Source organism: Bidens hawaiensis, unplaced genomic scaffold, assembly GCF_021521415.1.
Source record: "Bidens hawaiensis isolate Kalapana, Puna unplaced genomic scaffold, B.hawaiensis_p1.1 tig00001575_1, whole genome shotgun sequence".
Classification (NCBI taxonomy): Eukaryota; Viridiplantae; Streptophyta; class Magnoliopsida; order Asterales; family Asteraceae; genus Bidens; species Bidens hawaiensis.
In genome coordinates, this window is record NW_027491088.1 from 3,940,787 (window position 1) to 3,965,744 (window position 24,958).

Genomic DNA, 24,958 nt, shown 5'->3' on the forward strand with positions numbered 1-24,958 from the left:
GGATCAGGACATAAAAATTGTAATACGTGAAGAGACAACAATTGTCCATATTGGTTGGTTTCAAACTATTGACAATTTATGCACATTTTATATTATAGGAAGAACATCATTGTCGGGTTTACATGAACAAAATCTTTGTCAAGTTTTACCAGTATAAAGTTTCTATAAAAATATAAACACTATACCTTTTCTCTTTTCAATGTAGAATTTTAAGCCCCGAACTAATTAACAAGAACACAAATTGAATAACTCCCGAATATTATTGAGAAAAATAAACTTGGTTTGGTATACCATAACTCAGTTTATACAGCTAACTAGACACGAACCAAACATTAATCCAAACAAATATATATCCAAACAATCAATTTGATAAACACTAGAGTTCTAATCCAACTTGATTAAGTAATTCCACATATGGCCCTCTAATCGCCGCCTTGTGATTGATGTCCGACCCAACCCGAATATTGACTTGTAACGGGTAGTAACATAATTTTCTTGTAATGATCTTAATAACACCGGCATAATCATCATCGCGGCATGACCTTTAACTCTATAGGTCCACTAGTAATTCTTTGTGTGTTCTTTTTTTCACTTCAAATGTTTGGTGTGGAGTAGGAAAAAATAACATAAACTCTGAAATAATATATTTGACATACAAAAACTTGATTCGTGTTATTATGACATCTTCGTTTGATTAAGCCACATATTACACACCATTAATTTTCGATGGTCCACATGCCGGGCCGATTTAACCAGGATGAACGAGACAAGATACCAATATTGATAGAACATCAACACCTGCATAATTATCATTGTCGGCCCGTCATCATAGACGACTTCACTAGTGTTTATGTTGATTGTAACTTTACATACTTAATGACAAGATCTATAGAGAAAACAAGAGGCAAAAGCCTTCATAATGAATAATGTGTGAGGCCAAACAAATAATACTTGAATATTATGGTTTGTTTTATTTAGAGTTGGTCTGAATAGTGTTCATGGATTGTTAAATGATATTGGATTCATAAAAAGAAATACTCCTGATGCTAACAAATTGACAGGAAACCGATACTTAGCTAGAGAACTCCGAAGATCTTACATTTGTAACAATATTTTTACCTATTGTTTAAACTATTATGATAGATAAGAAGATTATGTAATCACATAGCCGTCTCATCTTCTCTCCCACATCTTTATTAGCTAATAGTTTTGACAAACACCAAATTCAACTACTCACTCCGTCACTTTAAAAGCGTCCACATTCCTTTTTAATTTGTCCCATTACAAATGTCCACTTTCAAATATTATTTTCACAAATACAATCATTCAAACTTTCTTAAATTTTGTCTTATTATATATGTTAAGGGCATTATAGTAATTTGTTAAGCAAAAATGCAATCATTCAAATTTTTTTAAATTTTGTGTTTTTCAAACTATGACACTTGTAAAGGGAAGGATGGAGTAATTGTTTTGACAAACACCACATACATCAGTGTGTTCACTTCAAATTGATATATGTCGAGAACTGCGATAAAACACACAATACACTTAGTTACCGCATGAAAGATAATTAATTAAAGTAATCTATGTATGATAAAAATTGTGTTAGTTACATAATTGTTTTATATATCTAATTCAAACACTATGTACATCATTAATATGTTCTATTATAGTTATGAAATTAATACTATATACATACTTAAAAATCTACTTGTCGGTTGATCAGTCTGCAAAATAAAAATATAAAAGTCGTACTTTAAAATTTGCATCTAAGACTGTGTATTGTGGAGGCGCCATTCATACCGCATGGGCATGATGACGCTACTACAACACGCCGAGCTAGCTAAATATGGTGCCAAAGATCCTTAATGTCGTGAAACATAAATAACAAGTGGATCAACCCAAGTAACAACCAATAACATATTTTAATTGTCCTTCATTTGTTTTTTTTCTTTTTATATTAATTTAGGTAATTAAATCTAGTTAACCAATGTACTAGTTAAAAGACGGGTTAGTTAAAGTCTCACGGCCTACATGGCAATGATTTGATGCTTTAACTAGCCTTTTCTAGCTAAACGCCTAAACCACAACACACCACCTAACAGTCAAACATCAAAACCGTGAGTTCTAACTTCTAATTAAGTTCAAACGAACAAAAATAGCCAAAAGAAATTTTAAGATTTGGTTAATCTGTAATCCTTATTTACTGTCACTACAAGAATTTGGTCTTTTTGCGACGAAACCTATCCCGACAACATGATGTTGTCGGTATAGCTAACTCTATCCCGACGACATGTTGTCGGGATAGAAAATCCCAGAATTCGTTACAAGTGTCAATCGTTAATTCGCGAGACCAACTTTGACCAAACCAAATTTTGACTCAATTCTTTTGCCGACGACATGTTGTCGGGATAGAGTGTTTATATTTTATTTTTCCTTTTCTTTAAAAGCATCTTAAATTAGAATCAAATAATAAAAAAGTAACTACCCAATCCCAACGACATGTTATCGGGATAGAGTGTTTATATTTTATTTTTCCTTTTCTTTAAAATCATCTTGAATTAGAATAAAAAATTAACTACCCTATCCCGACGACATATTGTCGGGATAGAGACTTTATATTTTATTTTTTCTTTTCTTTAAAATCATCTTAAATTAAAATAAAATAATAAAAAATTAACTACCCTATCCCAACGACATATTGTCGGGATAAACTTTATATTTTATTTTTTCTTTTCTTTAAAATCATTTTAGAGATGGTTACATACATACATACATACATACATACATACATACATATGGTTGCATACATTCATACATGGGGATGATTACATACATACAAACATATATACATACATTGAGATGGTTACATACATGCGTAGAGATGGTTACATACATACATACATACATACATACATACATACATACATAGAGATGGTTACATACATACATAGATATGGTTACATACATACATACATAGAGATGGTTACATACATACATACATACATACATACATAGAGATGGTTACATACATACATAGATATGGTTACATACATACATACATAGAGATGGTTACATACATACATACATACATACATACATAGAGATGGTTACATACATACATACATACATAGAGATGGTTACATACATACATACATACATACATAGAGATGGTTACAAACATGCATACATAGAGATGGTTACATACATACATACATACATAGAGATGGTTACAAACATGCATACATAGAGATGGTTACATACATACATACATACATAGAGATGGCTACATACGTACATACATAGATATGTTACTTAGAGATTGTTACACACACACATACATACATACAAAAACATATCCATAAATTCTCTTCGGGGGGGCACAAAATTTACTAGGTAAAAAAATGGGCCGGGTCAAAGGGAACATACCTGGTCAACCATTCTAGCGGCACTATTGAACTTTCCAAACTCGTGAGAGTAATTAAATAGTCATTTTAACAAATTACCCTATAAATTAAGACATATTTAAAACAATGTTAAATAATCATCTTCTTTCTCTTTTTTTTAAAGCTTAGAGACACATTACCGACTCATATGTTAAAAATCTAATCATGACATTGTTAGGGCACGGAAATTTGACACTGTGGATACGTTATCCTGACATATGTTCTTGGATCAGTTATCCTTAGACAGATCCTGTCAGGATCAGTGGTCCTCAGTACTTGGTATTATTAACAATTGTTTCTTGTGTGTAGGTTGTTATTTAATAAGTATAACGGCTCCACCGGATATATCGCTATTGGACTTGTCAAACACATGGTCAAAGTCGTGGATGAAGATAGTGGGAAGGTGGCGGATTTATAGGACTTCTTGTTGTGTCACAAATAACTGAGTACTGAGGATATGTTATTCTTGAAGACATGTCTGGATCAATTATCCTTCTGAAGAGTTCCAGAGCTATGTCAGGATCATGGATTCTCAGTATTTGGTGCTGTTAACGATTGTTTCTCATATGAATGTTGATATTTATCAACATTAACGGTTCCTAGACCTGGTCCTCCACTTAATTCGCTACTGGATGGTTATAGGCACGTGGTCATTGGAGTGGTTAGTGGAAGACTTCCGGATTTTTAGGAAAGGTTGTTATTTGTATTTTCTTATATAATCGAGTTATGATCGAGTAGGAACACACATGTACTTAGACACACTAGAGCAGAACTAAACACTCTCTCTACACACTCGCTTTCCTTGTAATCTTGATCGTATACTCCACAAACACTTGTGATCACTCTTTGTTAATCAATAAACTCGACGGTGATAGTTTTCACCGTCCGGGGGTGTTTTGTGCCGGAGACCAAGATAACCATATACTCATCGACCAAATGTTACCTTGTTGATCATTGACTAAAGTACTTCGACCAAAGATTATCCTATTAATCATTAACCGGAGCTATTTTACCAATGGTTACCTCGATAAGTTTTGACCGAAGTAAGACTATTTTGGTTAAGGGCTTTTTCCCTCGTAATCATATCACAACGTTTATCTCTATTTTGTTCATATAATCGTTGAATTCATCAAGATTTCATATATACATTCGTTGTTATCATTTTAGCACTAAATCTCACATAACAGATTTGGATACATTATCCTTAGCAGATTTTTTTCCAAAACAGACATTATCTTAAAAATTACGGGAAAATATATTCAACTTAAGTAATAATATATAATAGCTTAATCATACTATTGAAACCATGTGAACAATAAAAATATATTGTATACGTAAAGTACTATTAGATGTAACCATCTATGTACGTATCTATAATGTACGCAATGTATATAACAAAAAAAAAACAAATGACCTTTCCCGACAACATGTCGTTGGATAAATTATTCTTGAAATGTTTGGAAAATAATTCAAGTTACCCGCCTTATTGAAATACACCAGCTATTATTTTTAGGAGTCCTATCCCGACAACATGTCATTGGGATAGGGTGGACATATGACGTCATTATTAAAAATTTTTAAAAAAAGAAAAAATTCATAACATATCCCGTTGTCGGGATATGATTACTTAGATATAAATAATAAAAACCCATCTTATTCTCTATCATATGACAAAAAATCATAACCAGAACCCGTCTACCTCCGAACAACCCCCGCCGCTGTCCGCCTGCGCCGTCCACCTCCGCCACCGATTGCACTGATTCTAAAAGAGAACAAACCAACCGCCGCCGTCCACCTCTTCCGTCCACCTCCGCCACCGGATCAAACGAAGCCGCAGTGTACCTCAGCCATTTCCGTCCACCTGTGTCGCCGTCTCAGCCACGTAGCCCAAATCCACCTCTATTAAGTGAGTATTCTATACCTTATGTTGTAGATTAAGGTTCTGGGGTGTTTTTGCTCAATTGTTTGTTAATGATAATTGAATCTGGGTTGGTAGGGTTTGGTTTGAACTGCTTGTAACTGTACAACCTCAATTTTTTGTTAATAATAAGCCTCAATTGTTTGATAATTGAATCTGGGTCGTTCACTTGAAAAATGGAAATCGCATCAAACAACTGATTTCAATTTTGGTTTTCGCTCAGATTTAATGTGAGCATGAAACCATTTACGTTATCGAGAGGTTTTTCGATAGACTGAGAGACACTGCTATTTTTAATTAATTCTTTACTTTTGATTAAACGCCATTTAATATTCTTACTGGTTTGGTGCTCACAATTTGGTTTGGGTGGGTGAACTTTATACTTGTATTTATTGTGTATTTGACATGCTAAGAAACTTAATATTTATTTAATGAGGACCGTTGGATTGAAGTGATTGATAAGCTCTTCTCAGATAAGAAATACCTAAACGAGCATAACACACTTTAAATAACTCAAAATATGCGAGTTTTTGTTCAAATGGATCAAATTACCCGTTTTAACCAAAACATATATATTTTGGTCAACTAAAGTGTGTTCGGGCCAAAACGAGCATAACACACTTTAAATAACTTTTTGTAGGAATGGCAGATGTGGCCCGAGCACACGGGGGAGATGGTGGTAATCAACCACCTCGCAAGGACCCACGTAAGGTGCAGGTAAGAAAAATGTTACTATTATACAAAGACATACTAGTTTAATCTCATGCTAAAAGAGTTAGTATTAATTTTTTCAATATATATAGACCGTAAACAAAGAACCAGCAAGTTATGTTGAGGGTTTTGAGGATGCCCATACAAAGGATGGTGAATGGGTCAATGAAGCGGCACGATTAGACTTTGTAAGTGATTCAGACCCATTGTATTTATTTTTGTCAAACTTGTCAATTTCAACCAAAACTTTTATATTTTGGTCAATTAGAGTGTGTTCAGGGAAAAAAATGTATATGTTTTGGTTCAAATGGGTTAAAATTACCCATTTCAACCAAAACATATATATTTTTGGTCAACTAAAGTGTGTTCGGGACAAAACGAGCATAACACACTTTACATAACTCAAAATACGCACGTTTTGGTCCAAATGGGTCAAAATTACCCATTTCTACCAAAACTTATCTATTTTGGTCAATTAAAGTGTGTTTGGGCCCATGCCCGTCTCAATGTTCTCGGAGGCCTAAAACTAACTAAAAGGTTGAGGCCTTTTTATTTTCTTTTCTTTATGCGTATAGCGCTAAAGAGTATACAAGAATTATATAATGTAGATGATATGCCGTGATAATGGATATGAAGCAATCATCCTTAACTTGTGGCTCATCATTGAGTTACTAATTCTAAAATAACTCTACTTTCAAAATATCATAATACATAACTCTTATTTAAAATGGAGGCCCTATAAATCTGGAGGCCTAAAGTCATTGCCTCATTTAGCTTACCCACGAGACGGCCCTGTTTGGGCCAAAATGAGCATATATTCCGTTTATTTTTTTAGGAACGACTTAAAGCGGAAAGAAGAAGAATTCAAGATGTATCGGATGATTATTGCAATTCAGAAGTTTTTCGAAATGTTTTCGGTGAATCACGCAGGCGTCTCCGGGGAATTGGACAAATTGAAAGAAGGGCAACACAGCCTATTGTACCTAAATTGGTTCTTCCTCCGGATCATGACAACAAGATTGGCATGAAAGTTTAAAAGCCGAACTTCAACAACAACAATAAAGTCAAATGCAAGAGATGTTTGAAAAAATGTCACAAGAGTTTGACAAAAAACTTGAAGATGCCAAGAAACAATGGCAACATCGACCTTACGAAAGCGAAGATGAAAGTGATGCTTAAACAAGGGCTATGACATTTTAGTTGTGTTTCATTTGGATAACTCTCTCTTTTTTTTTTGGCGTTTGAACAAATTGACGGATTGAATGTCGTATATATGATGTAGGATAATTTAAGTTTATGTATTGCGTATTATGGATTTTGATTTTGGTGTTTTGCAATTAGCCGAAAAACAGGTTGAAATCCGGAAAATAGCGAAACAATGCTGTAGGATTTAGCTGAAATAAATAATTATAAACTCTATCCCGACAACATGTCGTCGGAATAATTAATAGAATATAATAATATTAAAACTATATCCCGACAACGTATTGTCAATATATGGTTTTAATATTATAATATTCAGTTAACTATCCCGACAACATATTGTTGGGATAAGATTTTAATAATATTTTATTCATATCACTATGCCGACGACATGTTGTCGGGATAAGATTTTAATATTTTATTTAAAATATATTTTTTTTCATTTTAATAAAGAATAACACATTTTCTTAAAAATGTTTTTTGCATTACTTATGCCGACAACATATTGTTGGGAAACATTTTTTTGTTTTTTTTCTGGACGAGGCTACTCCGACGACACCTATCCCGACCACATGTCGTCGGGATAAAAAATTTAGATTTGTACCAACTACATGTTGTCGGGAAAAGTATGGAAATTGTTGTCGCAATAGGGCAGATTTGTTGTAGTGTGTGGAATAAACTTTAGATGGTAAAACAATTGCATGAGTAGTCACCACCACGTTAATTAAATACCATGCACCGTCGGGCCACCAGCATCGCCACCACGACCACGGGTGGTGGTGATTACATTAACAAAGACAAGTCTTATAAGTTATAACCCATTGCTATCATCTGTGGACGCCTTTTTCAGCAGAGCACATGTGTGGGTGGCCAACATGTTTCATTCATGTCGTGCATACACACGTACGTACGCACTCGTGTTACTAGCTCCTTAAAAGCCACTTCTTTGTTTTTATTTAGGGAAAACGACTTCTATGATATGATCTCCGATGACAACCGCGAGCCAACCACCAACCGCCACCACCCCTGCGCAACACAAACTCTAATAGTCCGTGATACGTCGCGATCAGTGTCTCGAATCATGAATCACTATAGTCACGATCCTGTTGATCACTAGTTCATATCTCGTTTGGTTCACTCACTTAGCCAATGTGTATCTTGGATAATAATTATAATAATAATTCATTTGATTTTGTTTCATTTAATTTATGTACGTTTATAAATCTATTTACTTAAACTGCGTTGGGTTGTACTAGCAGCTGGTGGTTACCCGTTGCCGTTAGACCATCCCGTACGGAATACATAGACAATTCTATGTGTGTTGGTCATTCAATAAAAAAAAGTACTTGTCAATAAGTTTAGGATTCCATAATTAAAAATCTAAGGTGCCTTCGGTTTTCTTTTTTCTTTTTAAAGAATTGGTTGAAATTTGTTAAGAGAGTTTGAAATTAAGATGAAAGTGAATATATCACAAATTTTTAGTTTGTAATCCATTTGGATGATTAAATAGGCACAGGATGTGAAAAAAAGCACCACTTGCTTGCTTGTGAGGAGGCAGGACAGACGAAGATGCTGGTGGAGACGGCACGGTGGTGATGGTGGCAGTGGTGATGGTGGCGGGGTTGTAGTTGTGTCAGAGATCCCACCTCATATACAAATACATATGTATTAATGTAAGAAGCGTAAAAAATAAATACAACTATTTACGTTTTAAAGTAGCATAATAATTAGGGTCAAGTTATTCTATAAAGGGTAAGATCACCCGTAGTGGCAAACGTTGAGGACGAAAACGCGGGGGGTACGCCGCCCCCCTGCGTTATATGAAATTGATTTTTGGTTGCGTTGTATACAAAACGCGGGGGTTGGCACACAAATAAAAAAAAAAGCCGTTGGGTGGGTCATGGGTGGGTCTTGGAGCCGGTTTATGTTATTGTTATGGTGGTGGTGGGTGAGTTACAGATCGGAGAAGAAGGAGAAAAATGGTGGTGGTGGTGGGTGGTAACGGGATCGCCGGTTAAATGCCAGTCGTCGGAGTTAGTGGCCGGCGAATTGAAGAAGACGAGATGAGGAGTGGTGTATTATATATTTTTATTTTAATTTATAACCCACACCATTTTGTTATTGTAATTTTAAACCCGTAATATATTTTTATTGCAATTTTAACCCCACACCATTTATAGGTAAATAAGTTTCAAAATCTCCATATTGATAAATACATTTTACCCAAACCCCTTTGGTAAAAAAAAACTTGGTTTATGCTTATGTTTATGTTACTAATATCATAACTATATCAAATATTCATCGTAAAAATAATAATAATATTAGATTACTATATCCGTTTAATGTATTTTTTAATTTTAATGTACTGTTTTAATTATATATTTAATTATTTAAATGAATTATTATTTATAAAAATTAAAAAAATTAATAATGATTGGGCGCCACGTGGCGCATAACCCCTGGTAGTGGAGAGTTATGACTACAGTCTGTTTTTGTACAAAACCATAACTCTGACTGGGCGCCACGTGGCGTATAACCCCTGGTAGTGGAGCTTTATGACTACACATGGTCTAACAAAACTGAGAAGTGTGAGAAGCTATAAATAATTGACATGTGTCAAGTGGGGACAAAAAGAAAAAGGGTATAGAGGTAATTGTACACATTTTCTCTCTCCACATGCAAGGCACATGTAAATACCCCTATCATTTTAGAACGTTTATAATTTTTTTGTATGATATTTTTTTTTTAAAAAAAGTTCATCATAATAACAAGCGTTTTTTTATCTATAATATGAGTATGATTTTTGTTATATAAAATTTTAAACAAAAATCACGACATTGTGTCTTTTTTCGTCATTGTGTCTTTTCGCACACCATTGTGTCTTTTCGCTTATCATTGTGTTTTTTTCGTCATTGTGTTTTTTCGCACACCATTGTGTCTTTTCGCTTATAATTGTGTCTTTTTTCGTCACTGTGTCTTTTCGCACACCATTGTGTCTTTTCGCTTATCATTGTGTCTTTTTTCGACATTGTGTCTTTTCGCATACCATTGTGTCTTTTTTCGTCATTGTGTTTTTTCGCACACCATTGTGTCTTTTCGTTTATCATTGTGTTTTTTTTCGTCATTGTGATTTTTTGCACACCATTGTGTCTTTTCGCTTATCATTGTGTCTTTTTTCGTCATTGTGTCTTTTCACACACTATTGTGTCTTTTCGCTTATCATTGTGTCTTTTTTCGCCATTGTGTCTTTTCGCAAACCATTGTGTCTTTTCGCACACCATTGTGTCTTTTCGTTTATCATTGTGACTTTTTTTTGTTATTGTGTTTTTTCGCACACCATTGTGTCTTTTCGCTTATCATTGTGTCTTTTTTCGTCATTGTGTCTTTTCGCACACCGTTGTGTATTTTCGCTTATCATTATGTCTTTTTTCGCCATTGTGTCTTTTTTCGTCATTGTGTCTTTTCGCACACCATTGTGTCTTTAACTTGAAACGTAAAACACAATGGTGAATACGTATAACCCAATGACCTAAAACGTAAAAAACAATGATGAATACGTATAACATAATGACCTAAAACATAAGACACAATGGTGACTACGTATAACACAATGGCCTAAAACGTAAGACACAATAGTGAATATAATGACTTGAAACGTAAAACACAATGGAAACAACATATTACACAATGACACAATGAACAACAAAAAAACACAATTAAAAAACCCATTAATTTTTTTTATTTTTATATAACAATATGATACTCATATTAAAGATAAAAAAACGCTTATTATTATGGTGATTTTTTTTAAAATAATGTCGTATGAAAAAGTTATGGACATTTTAAAATGATGTGGGAATTGCCATGTGCCTTGCATGTGGAGAGAGAAAGTCAACAAAGGTGTGTTATTACCTTCATGCCCTTTCCATCAATTTTTATTTATTAAATTAATCTCAACCATTCAAATACAAGATCAATGGACCGGATTCCTTCTCACCTTTCTCATTTTTGTTGTCCTTTGTATTTTAACTTTACCCGTTATGCTATTTTATTTTGTTGTAATATAATAAGTAATACTCCCTTCGTCTCTTTGAAAGTGTCCACATTTTCTTTTTAGTTTGTCTCATTACAAATGTCCACTTTCAAACTTTATTAATTAACTTCCAAATTTACCCTTAAAATGCAATCATTCCAACTTTTCTTAAATTTTGTCTTTTTATATATGTCAAGGGCATTATAGTAATTTGTTAAGAAAAAAGTACAATCATTCAAACTTTCTTAAATTTTGTGTTTTTCAAACCATGACGCTTGTAAAGGGACGGAGGGAGTAATAATTAATCTAGTATAAAAACTATACCATAAAATTAACTTAGTTAATATTAACATAAATATTAAATATTCTAGTTATTTACACTTTTCTTTTAAATAACATTCTCCCTCTATATTATATGAATTTAATAGCAATTTATTCATACGTAAATTTGATATGATATTGAGCTTTGAAAGCTCTATCATGATCAAAATATTTAGATTTTTTTTTAAATCCGTTTAGGATTTTTCTTGCAAATCAAATAGTGGCCTTGATTTTAAAAGCAAAACAAATATAGTAAAAAGAACCAACCATGCATTTTATAAAATATCAAGGATGTGCAAAAGAAGAATATTGAAGAAGAAGCGAAGTTTGAAAAGAAAGATAACAACAAAGAAAAAGTGAGTTAGGGTTGTTTTGCATCTAATTTGTTATGACACAAAAGGAGCTTTATCTGTCTATAACCCTAATCACCACATTTCCTAAGAAAAACCAAAGCAAAAGAAAAGCAGAAGGTACTTGTTCCAACATATAGGAAGGTATATTTCATCTATTTTGTTTGTTCTTTTTTTTTCTTTTAAAAAGAAAACCTTATTTACAATAGCCGATTAGGAGATGCACAATTTAATTAACCTCTCTAATGGTCTTGACAATCATTTGTCATAAATTACTATTAGGCTATGTGTAGTGGTGGGGCTACAAATTGGGCGAATTGTAACACGTGACACTCAGTCATCAAATGATAGAAATTTGTTTTTGGAGTGTAATAGTGTTGTAGGCTAATATATATATACACACACAAACATATATTATAATAATATTTAATATATATATTATACACACATCGCCCAACAAATAGTTTGCGCCCCCCCCCACCCACCCACACACCATTTCGCCCCACATATTGCCCGTGGGGCGGTGTTCTCGCCCGGCTCCCCCACTTTTCATCCAGAAAGGTCGCCGCCCACTACGGGTGGCCTTAGGTTTAAGCAAACTATATCTTTAAGAATCAACTTTCCTATATGCTTTTCGTTATAAGTTTTGAATTAAACGCCACTACTGACGTTTAGCTTGATAGAACATGTTAAAGTTATTAATAACCGAAGCGAACATTAATTTACCATCTTAAGCTTTTTCTCTTTCGATTAGATTCAACAGTTTATGAAGATGCAAATGAAAATAATAAGTCGTAACTATGTATCTACGATCATATAAAATAATACTACACAAATAAAAAAATTAATTTAATAAACTCATCAAGAGGTGTAGAATGAAAGTTTATAGGTGTATACCGTTGGTTTTAAAGGTTCATTAAGTTAGTTTTTGTATATAAAGAACCTTCACTATCTCATAATTACAATTGTCATCCCTCAAGCATACAAAACTCCTATGATAAGTCATCGTCTATGGACCGACTTCCTCCACCAACTTACACAAAAGACAAAATCAACTTCAAAGAGCATTTAAATTCGACACTTATTTATATCAAATGTAGAAAATAAAACCGAAATCTTAATAAAATAAACAAATTTAGCAATAATAGAGTTATAGTTGAGCTCATATAAGAACATGATGACAAATCAGAAATAAAGCACAGATTTGGTCTTAAAGTACATGAATTTAAGTGTTTTTACACACTTTTATTAGCTAATAGTTGGAATGTTGTCCATAATTTTCAAAGTTATGGTTAACAAAGTACTAAACCAACCATGTCGACTTTAGAGTACCGGGCTATCCTTAACTACCGGCTAATGACCCCTCTGTTTTTTAGTTGACGAGTCATGCCTATTTGCCCAAGGTGTGTTAGGATCATTTAGGCGAGCCTGCACTTGACTGCAAAGTTACTTGGGTTTAAAATTTAAATATATGTATGATTTTGTTAGGCATATTCTTAAACGAAGAGGAATTTCTGCTAAAAAAGAGGCTCGGGTAAAAGTCGGATCCACTTGAAGAAATGTGTACTCCATGATCAACCGATGTTTTTGTGTGTGGGTGGGTAGGGGACCTTACAAGAATGTCCGTTGGGCTTAAATACAAAATGTTTGTTGTTGGTTAGGCTGCTTGAAGGCGGAATCATGCAAAATTATTGAATACGAAAAATCTTGCTTAGAGAAATAACACGCGTTTATCCCTTTTATAGTTACACCTTTGATACATATGGTTCCATAGCCTCACGTTGTCGACTTTCTTACCAGTTTTTAATGGGTCGTGCATAGTAAGTTTTCGACCTTTAAGACCCAAAGCTTGTTTATTAGTAGTATCGGTTTTGTTATTTAAAATGAGTTGTGGTGCAACTTGTTGCTCGTTTAGTTGTCACTTTTTTATTGCTGGAATTTTGAATGATTATTATGAAAGGAATAAAAAACCATAAATACGTAAAAACTTATCTAAGTAAAATCATATTCACAAACTATGTGTTTGGGATAATGATATCAAATAAAAAAAACCTTAAATAGTTATTGTGAAAGTGAAAGCAGAAGGTATGTAGAAAACAGAAAATAAAGTGAAGTAAATGCAGCTTTGAAAAAGAAAAAGGGTGTGTGTTTGTGTAAAAAGAGAAATTAAAGGGAGGTGATGGTGATCCCAAGAGTGGTGTTCCGTTGAAGCGTGTGTGCGGGTGCTTAATAAAGCCTGCCTCTTCATGCTTCATGTTTCATCAACTTCGATCGATCGAACAAAGACATTGAAGAAGACCATCATCCACTTTCTTTATTACTGTTGTTTCATGTGAAAATTATTTAGGTTTCTTTTTGGAAATGCTAACCAGGACCACATTGTATTAGTTAGTTTGATGTGTGTATCCACATCGAATCTTTAACTTGTGTACGGTAAAAGTAAATCATTGGAGTTTGTAAATAATTAAATTAAAGGAGTCTTGAAGAAGATCTAAAATGGAGACTAGGTTGTTTATTGGGTTCGGGTTTTTGGTTATTTGAATCGAGTTATGTGGTTGGAGGGTTTTTTTTAATTGAATGTGAATTTGGAAAGTTCAGACTCATTTGATTTAATTTCTATTTAAAAACAGAATACACCATTCGGTTAAGATAAGGATCCGATTCGAATATTTAACCCTCAAATTTGGATTTGTGATTTGAATTTAAAGTTTTATAAGCCCCAAGTCAAATATAAACGCCCCTAATATAGAGCACACAAGTGTCTATGGGCTGAGGTGGCAAAGTGAGCCAAAATATACAGATGAGAGGGCCCGGGTTTTTAAAACATAAGTTTCTAAGAAATGTTTATATGTGGGAACCCTGAAAATTAGAAGATGAGGGATGACCTCAATGTCGTCCATAGTCTTATGTTTCATTTTTTATGCCGAAGTGAATTTTTGTTGACTTGGATGCTCATGTAACTATTATTTTTTAAAATGTATTAATTTATCATTTCTCTTCAAATAACAATTCATACACCTATCTAATCTACTTTCCAATTCACGACAGGACTCAAGCCCTCCACCTTTATGAGAGAAGCACACCTAACACACCAAATATCAGACTAAATATCGTTCGGCTGCTTTGGTTTATATTAATGATAATTTGTCTATGAAGTAACTAAAGTCGCTTAGTTTATTAAAGTATAAAGCCTCTTCATCATTATCATGATATTTTTAATAAATGCTCAAAATTAAGCAACCAAACTGAAAAAAATTAAAAAAACCTTGGTCGTGTTTTTAAAAAAAGGAAAATTTAACCCGACGTAATGGTATTTAATGATTTAATGATTTTATTCCAGTAGATTGGATCATTGGAATAAAGTTAATGGGCCGAGTCAATATACGGAACTGCTTTTGTGGTGGAATTGAATAATGGGCCGAGTGGCCCGAGTCCAAGTGCCCTATCGAATCCATTTGACTATATAAATTGGTACAAATTAAAACACAACAATAATCTTTTGCTTGCTAAGGCCCAAACTATTCCAACGTAAACCCATACCTTGCTTGTGCCAATAGTTTATAAACTTGATAAGATATATTATAATATCATGCCAAATAATCTTATATTCTTATATGATATTGCATTTTATTTAGTGAATATCATAAAATGTTCTTTTTCAACCAGAACATTATCTAAAATTGAGCACCAAACCTATGATACTACTACCATTTAACCTTTCTTTTCTTTCAAGAACATATATATTTTTTAATGTTATTACACATGTCGTAACAGTAATTGTAGCTTTTGGTTATTGCAACTCACATGCTGAACAGATTTGTTAAAGCTTTTGGCTAACAGCAATTGTTTAACCCCCACTTTCCAATCTTATTGTCAATTATTAAATGAAAACCATTTTGTTGGGTTACTCTTGAGAATGAAATAAATATGATCATGTGAGTCAGTGGCCCGTCAGATGGTCATTAAACATATATTAAAAAGAGTAAATTACGGTTTTTATCTCTGTGGTTTGTACAAATATGCGATTTTAGTCTGATTGTTTAAAATATGTGATTTTCGTCCCTATGGTTTCATTTCACTTGCAATTAAACCCGACTACGTTAACTCCGTTAAGTCTTGTCGTTAAACCCATCAGCATGCCTCTCACGTGAGGGACAATTTTGTCCTTTTACTCCCCAAATAATCCTCATCCTAATTCGCAAGCCCCCTCACGTGAGGGGTTGGGGTGTTTTTGAGAAAACAATGACAAAACTGCCCCTCACGTGAGGAGCACACTGATAGGTTTAACGACTAGACTTAAAGGGGTTAGTGAGGCCGGGTTTAATTTCAAGTGAAAGAAAACCATATGGTCGAAAATTGCAAATTAAAAACTATTGGACTAAAACGCAGAATTAGACAAACCATAAGAACGAAAACCCCATTTTACTCTATTAAAACACACACACACACATATTTTGAACTAGTTTTTCTTAATCATAATCACAAACTTATATGTCATATTCTATACCCTTGTTTGATATGAGACTTCAACCATTAATTTGAAACACCAGGGACCCTTTACAAAATAGATGTTAACAAATAATTTTTAATATGTTTATACTTTTTTTAGTCCACTAGCGTAACATAAATGAAAACGTACATTTAGGAAGTCAAACAAAAAAATACAACCTTTTTGACCTTTTTAATTGAAAGGTTTAATACAATTATAAAAAAGAGTGGGTTTGGTATCATTAATAAAAACCAACACACAAATGAAGATCCTAATGACCTAATTAAGTTAATCACACTTACAACAACTGTGGTCATTAACTATGATCACCGTCCACCTTTTCCGTTAAGAACTATGATTATCATTTATTATTACGGTCTGGAACAGTAAACTCATGGTGTAGGTTTTTATTCACGATTAGAAGCTCGGTTGCGAAAGTATTGCGCTTTTCTAAGAGATTGATTGGATCTATATTTCATAAGTTGACCCAAACGATTTTCTTGGCATCTACTTGGTTTATTTGGAAAACACGTAATGAGAAAACTTTTTATAAAAAATCTACATTATAATAAATTACTAGAGAATATAATATCCTATTGTTATATGAGTAAAAAATAAGACGAAACTACGATCCCTAGATTAGAATTCTTGATGTGCATTTTTTAGCTTCGAATAAGCTCGGTACCGATCCTGATTTTCCTAAAAAAAATTGGTATCGATACCGAAAATGCTCAGTTCGGTACTAGTATCGTAGGCAAACATTTTCAGTAAATACCGGTACCGGTACCGATCCCAAAAAAACCTGATCCTTGTTTTCTCAAAAAGCGATACCGGTACCGATTGTTTTCTCAAAAAACGATACCGGTACCGAAATACTTGTTTGAATGCCGATACCATTTGCTTGTCCCAATATTTAACCCCCTATAAATTTTTGTTTGTATATATTTGATCTATCATTTTGTTACTTTATAATCAATAAAAGTTCATGTGCCGTTAGAGAAAGAGAAAGAACCATGATCGTCCATATTTATTATTCTATTAATAAACTATCCTCAATAAGGTATATATATACTTTAAAATTTTCTGGCAACATTATATTTTTATTGTTAGCGGCTAATAATTGCAAAAAGTATACATTAAACAAACTTTCTCTCTTTTTTTGGGCTCGATTTGCATGTTTGTGGTTTGGCATGGTATGAACAGTTGTTAGAAAATGTATATTAAAATGTTAAAACCTCTTCATCGGTTTGTATGTTTTCAAATTTCACACAGGATGAACTTGAATAACAAAAAAAAAATAAAATAAAATAAAAAAAAATAAAAATTCTAGGTCCATTTCGAACCGTGGGCTTAGTTAAACTTGTATATGATTCTTGAACTCAAGTTCGTTTGTTAAACCATTATAAGTTTAGACTCGATCTCTTTTAAACTTGGTAATTGATGGAGGCCCAAGTATTGAAGAGTGTGCCATGTTATATTTGGAAGCCCAAGATCGTGCTTCCAAAGATAGCCAACGAAAATGAGCATAATTTGGCCCACGAAGCTCCGTTTCAAGCCCATTAGCAGTCAAATCGAAGCTTGAGACGAGGAGCACATTGCGGCAAACAGCCTCCTGTCCGAAGTCCAAAAACGCCTCTTAAATAAAGTTATGGGTCTTTTTATGTTTTTTTTGTCAGTTTTTATATTTTTCATTTTGGGTTTGTGTTTGGCCCATGGCCTTTTTTGGGCCCATTTCGTATCAGAAATCCTATCTATATGATGTTGATGTAATATAGATGGTCAGACTTGAATTTTGATAATAAATATTTTTCTCTTCAATTTCCTTGACCTTTGGGTGGGATTTGGGGGTTTTGGAAGTTTATCACGGGTATTCTCTGAATCAACGTTATTCGATCTTCGTTATCATTTTACCGCTGCATCAGTAATTTAATTCAAGCTTTTATAACGGATACACCCATACATGTGTAGCATATATTGAATACCCTTTATTAACTTATTTGGATGATGATGAATAAAATACTAGTAGTATAACTTTTGGAATACCATAATTTGTATAAGTTTTATATATACATAGAGAAAATATAATTTACGCTAACACGGCTTAAGAGACATCTCAAATCATAAACAAAAGGTTGGTTAAAAATGTTGACACATCGTTCAAGCAGGTAGGACCTATGGGGAGAACGAAAATGTGAAAGCAATATCAATATCAACATGAATTAGATAAAGATCACAATCTTGTCACATCTAAAGAGTTAACGTGTCTTTGTATCATTCGTACAAAAATTATGAAATACAAACTCAATGGAACGTTTGTTTGGAGTGGTATACAAGCAAATAATAATACATTTAATCATGAATGTTATTAGTGATATTAGTGTGAAACAATTACACACTTTAGTGTTTCATGGTCTTGAATTTACGTGACAGGGTGTATAAAGAAACCGTTATGAGCGTCCTTAGAAATGACAAGTGTTCTAACTCTTTAATGTTATTGGGCTACAAGCCCTTTGATTAGTAAATAAATAGATGATAACTAAAATATAAAATGTTGAATAATGAATGACACTTGTAGTTTCGAAAGGAAAGGAACTATTTTACAGTATATTTCATTTCTCTTTCAATTCCATTGCTAAGGATACTCACATATGGAGTTGCCTTTTATTGCGTTATGTAGTGTCCTCAAACTCGAGGATTGTCATCTTCGGCTTTTAATAACTATGGTCATTTGTGTCGTCTTGTCGTGGGAGTGACCCTCTACTCTCGATTAATTGATTGACAAGTGCAAGAACTTTTATCATGCGAGTGACCCTGGCGGCTCTTGTTGAGCCACACTCGAAAAGTATGACGTGGTTACTAAGAAAAAACACAATTAAGCACAACTTCAGTATTTATTATCTTAAAATATTTAACTGGTTACATTCCCCCACCACAAAAACATGCAAATCTTAATAAATTATTCATCTTTGACAACACCCCGTAAAATTGGTTTTAATATGGTTCAAGGAAAGCTCAATAAGAAGTTTATCATAACATGCATAGGTCACCTTTCACATGTGCATGTCCCGTGAAAACTCCCTTCCACGGTCATGTAAAACTGAAGTAGAGATCGCAACCCCTCAAAGATTCATGTTATCGTGACACTCACGAAAAAGATCTTGCATAGTAGCTTGAGTAGCTGCCATCGCCCCCTCCCGTTGATCTTCTCCTACCACCGTTGGTTTGCCTCCTTGAAGATTTTGGAGTACTTACTTTACTTGCCAATTGTCTTAAGGTTCATACCCTTTTGTACTTCATATAAAGAATGACTTATTTGAAAAAGTCATAAGTGATTGGGATAATAAAAATATCTAAAACACTCAAACACGTATAATGTGATGGATATTCAGGTATAGACATGATATGAGATTAGTTTTATAAATTTTTACTGGTGTAGGATCAGTAAATACCCGCCCGATTACATTAACTCATTCGCCCTGATTTATTAGTATAAAATATAATTTAATAATATAATAAATAGCATGTTGGATACGGAGAAAAATTTAATAGTATAACAATACCATAAACAGATATTCATAATACATGCAGATATATCACTCACCCGATAAGTATTGAGTCCCTGTAGGCTATAGGTATGGGACTAGGTAAGAAACACAATTTATGAAGTATGGAAATATTACCAATAATAGACTCGACCTTTTCCTACAAGAAACGTTGCTCTTACCATTGAGGTCAGTGTTTAATATTCATTTATTCTTTTTATCACTAAACATCCTATTAGTTAACTTCACTTATATTTTTCTAAGGCTAGCCATATATTTAAGTTGCTACGAATAAATTACCCTTTAAATGGGTTTAATCCAATATTAAAAATGTCATTAGATTGTAAAAAACCGAGACAACTATAATCAAAAGTACTTTATATAGTGGTAAATAATTTAATATTACTTTCATATTATTTTACTTTAAAGTGTAGTTATGTTACTTATAAGATAGGTTCACGTTCATCAACACACAATTATTATATTGCTTATAAGATAGGTTCTCGTTCATACACACACAGTAAGATATTTTTGTATCATCCCATCATAATCTTTAAAAACAAAAAATTAAAATGCGAAAAGAACGGCTTGGAAATTTTGATTTTGAAGTTTCAAATTAAGTCACTATAAAAACGTGTATTGAAATTTATATATATTTCTTTTTATGAGTGACTAAAATACTCTTCAAATCATCGGATTTGTCTGGTGTGGATTTGCATCATCAACCTTCAAAATGAGTAAACACCTTTCTTCCATACCCAAATATCATTAGTCATATACTCATTGATGATTTATATCGAATTATCTAACCGATTCAACCAAATCATTTGAAGTCTAATTATTTATACCAATTGAGTATTTTAAATGCATGTATGTTTTATTCTATATAAACTTTCGGTTTATTCGAATCAACAATAGTTCAAATCAGTTTATCAAATCCAGTCTTAGTTCACTTAAAAAAAAAGAATAAGCCAGCTTATATAACACGATAACCGATTCGATAAACACCATACACAAGTGTAGAGATGTATATCCGAACCTTTCAAGAAACCAAACGTTACCCGCTTTTAAAACCGATTCAAATGAAACTAGTTTATAACTGGACCCAACCGATCACTGGATTTTTACCGTTCTATATACTCATTTTATAAAAACAGGTTTCAAACCGATTAGTTTGAACAAAATCGTTCTCAACTTTCGTTGACCAAAACCGAACCCACTTAAAAAAAATCAATTTTGTATACCTCTACCACAACATTACCTAAATTCTATAATAAAGCAAACATGCATAAAGTAATCCTAATCCTACATCTATGGTTTAAATTGTTTTATTCCATTGTTCATTGGCATTTGATAAAATGTTGGATTCTATTCTCCATTTGCTAAACCCTTAATCATTGAGAGTAATACCTACCCCCACCTACAAAAGCAACTATCCCTACATCCTCTGTTCATCCCCATATCCTCTGTCTTTTATCACTCCAACTTCTTCACTTCATTCATTCATTAGCATTATAATTTTCAAAGTCCAATAGAAAACAAAATTATACTAGAAAATAAAAAGTTGTTAAGAGCTGCTATTACAATCAGTCGAAAATGCCTTTCAGATACTTCTTCATGTTTCCTAACAAATCGAAGCTTCTAGATGCAGAGTGGGAGAAAGAGAGATAGATTATCAGTTACAATCAGTCACATCTTCTTTCAACTAATTTTCGAATCCAAGGAATATTATTATTACTGAAGTTCACCTCGTTCTCTGTGCTGGTAATTTATTTTTTTTCATTTTATATGAGATCGATACAATACTGGTATTAAACACTACCGAATGTTGTCAGTTCTTTACTGATTGGTACCGGTACTATTAAAAATACTTGAAAGTACAGAAACTGTATGGTACTGATAAAACATTATAAACAAGTACCGGTACACTTGACTGATTGTGTCAGGGGTAACGGTATTCGGCATAAAATGTTCTTATCCATACTGATTTAATGACGAGATTGGTACATTACTGGTACTAAAGTGAAACCATATATGAACACTGTACCGATTTTTTTGTTTCGTTACTCATCGTTACCGAGAATATTGAAAATACTAAAAATATATATACCGAAACTGAATGGTACTGATACCGAAACATGATTAACGACAACCTATACCGATTTTGAAATCGGTATTGGTATTCGGTATATAATGTTTATCTCTATACTGATTTGGAGATTAACATATACCGAATACCATCCTGATTTTCTTGGTTTGTAAGTACCGGTATCATTGAAAATACTGAAAACATGAAAAATGAGCGGTATGATGCTGGTATTCGGTATAAAATGTTCATCTCTATACTGATTTGGAGATGAACGTATACCGAATACCGTCATGATTTTCTCGGTTTGATACCGTTCGGTACCAGTATCATTGAAAATACCAAAACCAAATGTTATCGATACTAAAAACATGAAAAATGAGTGGTATGATACCGGTATTTGTTATAAAATGTTCATCTAGCTGATTTGCTTATGAATCAATGAATAAACATATTAATTTTTTTTTAACAGATTACGGATGTCTACAACCGTAATTAGCGATGCGATGGTGATGCCGGCAACCGAATCGCAACCCGCAGCAACAAAACTAATAACCGAGACGACGGAAGTAAAATTAGTGAAGTGCGAGTGCTGCGGATTGACGGAAGACTGCACACCGGGGTACATACAAAGGATTCGTGAACGGTATCAAGGAAAATGGATATGTGGATTATGCAGTGAGGCGGTTAAAGATGAGATCGTTAGGAGTAACCGACTGATAACCACCGACGAAGCGATGGCTTGCCACGTGTCGTTCTGTCGATCGCCGATCTCTTCGAATCCAACGGTTCATCTTATTGCGGCAATGAGACGGATTCTCCGTCGGAGTTTGGATTCGCCGAGGTCGGTGCCGTGTAGTCCGGTTACGAAGGTTGGAGAGTGTGCCGCGCTTGCTCGGTCGGAGAGTTGTATTCCGGATATTACGCTTGTCGTTGATTCGTGTTCGTGTCGTGAATCGGAAGACGACGATGAACGGTCAAAGGATACAGATACAGATGCAGTTATTTCAGAACCAGAAAAATGCTAAGAACTACGAGAGCTGTATAATACAGTTGTACATAATACACTAAAAATAATAAAGGTGATGGGAGAGATAAATTGTGACGTTCATGTAAGCGTCTTACGTATCACTATCGAAGCACAAGGTATAATTGTATTATGCGATTCTCGTTTTCCAAGGATATTGATGAAATGCATTCATGATTCAACGCCTTGGGCATGAAAATATAGTTTTTGGTCAAAAACAACTACGTAACATGTTACACAACATATATAAATAATTACACAACATATATATATTTTTAGAATTGCAACTCACATACCCATCTAATTTGCTATTAGTTCTATTCTATAACGGGACTCAAATATGGTAAGGGCAGTGGGGGAGATAAATTGTGACGATTATGTTATCGTTTTATGTATTACTATCAAAGCATCAAGTACAAATGTATTATACGCTTTTCATAGGTCTCAATGATATTAAGGAGATGCATTCATGATTCAACGCCTTGCGGAATGAAAATATTCATTTTTGTTTGAAATATAATAATATAATGTTAATATCAACATCAAAGTTAAATGCATGTTCATGGTTATTATGATTAGCAAATATGTCAACGACGAGTTATTAATATCTATGGAACTAGATTTCTAACCACACGTAATGTATGTTGTATAATGGCAAAAAGGTGATAATATTATGATGTTGCATTTATATGTAACAGATTCTAGTGAAACTTTAGTTATAAAAACTAGTTTTACATAGAGAATTATATGATACATTTATGGCTACTTATTGAATATCATGAAAGTTATATTGACATTATAAAGTTAGAAAGAGAGTGAGTGGAATATGCAATTATATTTCTATTTTCTGATTGCAATTGAAGTAAAAAAAATGAATAAAGTTTTATGAGGTTATCTAGTTTTCTAAGTAAAATTGTTTTAACTTTAAGTGTGATATACTTCACTCATTGTTTTTACATTATTGTATAAGCAGTGGCGGACCCAGGATTTTTTGTCAATGGGGTCCCGATTTTTCCGGTTTACAAAATTTTTCGGGTCGGTCGTTATTCGGGTCGGGTCGAGGCGAGGAACACAATAAAACACGGAACTATGGTGACATTGGAAACGAGTAAGTAGAAAGAATCTAAATTACAAACTAGATGAAACATACACTTTTAATTCATACCCGAAAAACATGAACATAATCTATATATATGGTCTTACATAATTGACCAAAACACAAATAAATGATTAATTATAATATACATACACAAGGTAAATAATAAAAGAATATGCAAAATCCATGTTAACATTATATATGTTGCATGGTGATAATGACTATATGAGAGAAACTAACAAAAAGCACAAATACCCTAATTGAATAACTAAGACTAGGATATTAAAAAAACAACAAAAAAGGAGTATGGTGGGGCTTGAACCTACAACCTCTCACAAGTAAAACAAGAGACTTTCCACTGTACCAGTTCAATCTTAATAGTATGGGTTCCAAGTATTAATTTTTATGGGGTCCTTACAAAATTTAATATACCGTCTTTAAGTAATTTTTAAAAAACATCGGTGTCCCGGGACCCCGATCGGACCTATGTGGGTCCGCCCCTGTGTATAAGCTTTTAAAACTTTGCCATTTGAATATAAGACGGGGCTTCATAAATTTTGGACGCTTTTATTTGATACAAAATGAGTTTTAAGTAGTACTTGGTAAATATAATGAGATTTAGAAATATATATATAGGGTGTAGTTACTGTACGCTAATGCTTAACGTACGGTAGGTACGCGAGACGCTCAAAGGCAAAAACCTAAAACGCTCAGAAAACGCTCACAAAACTTAAAC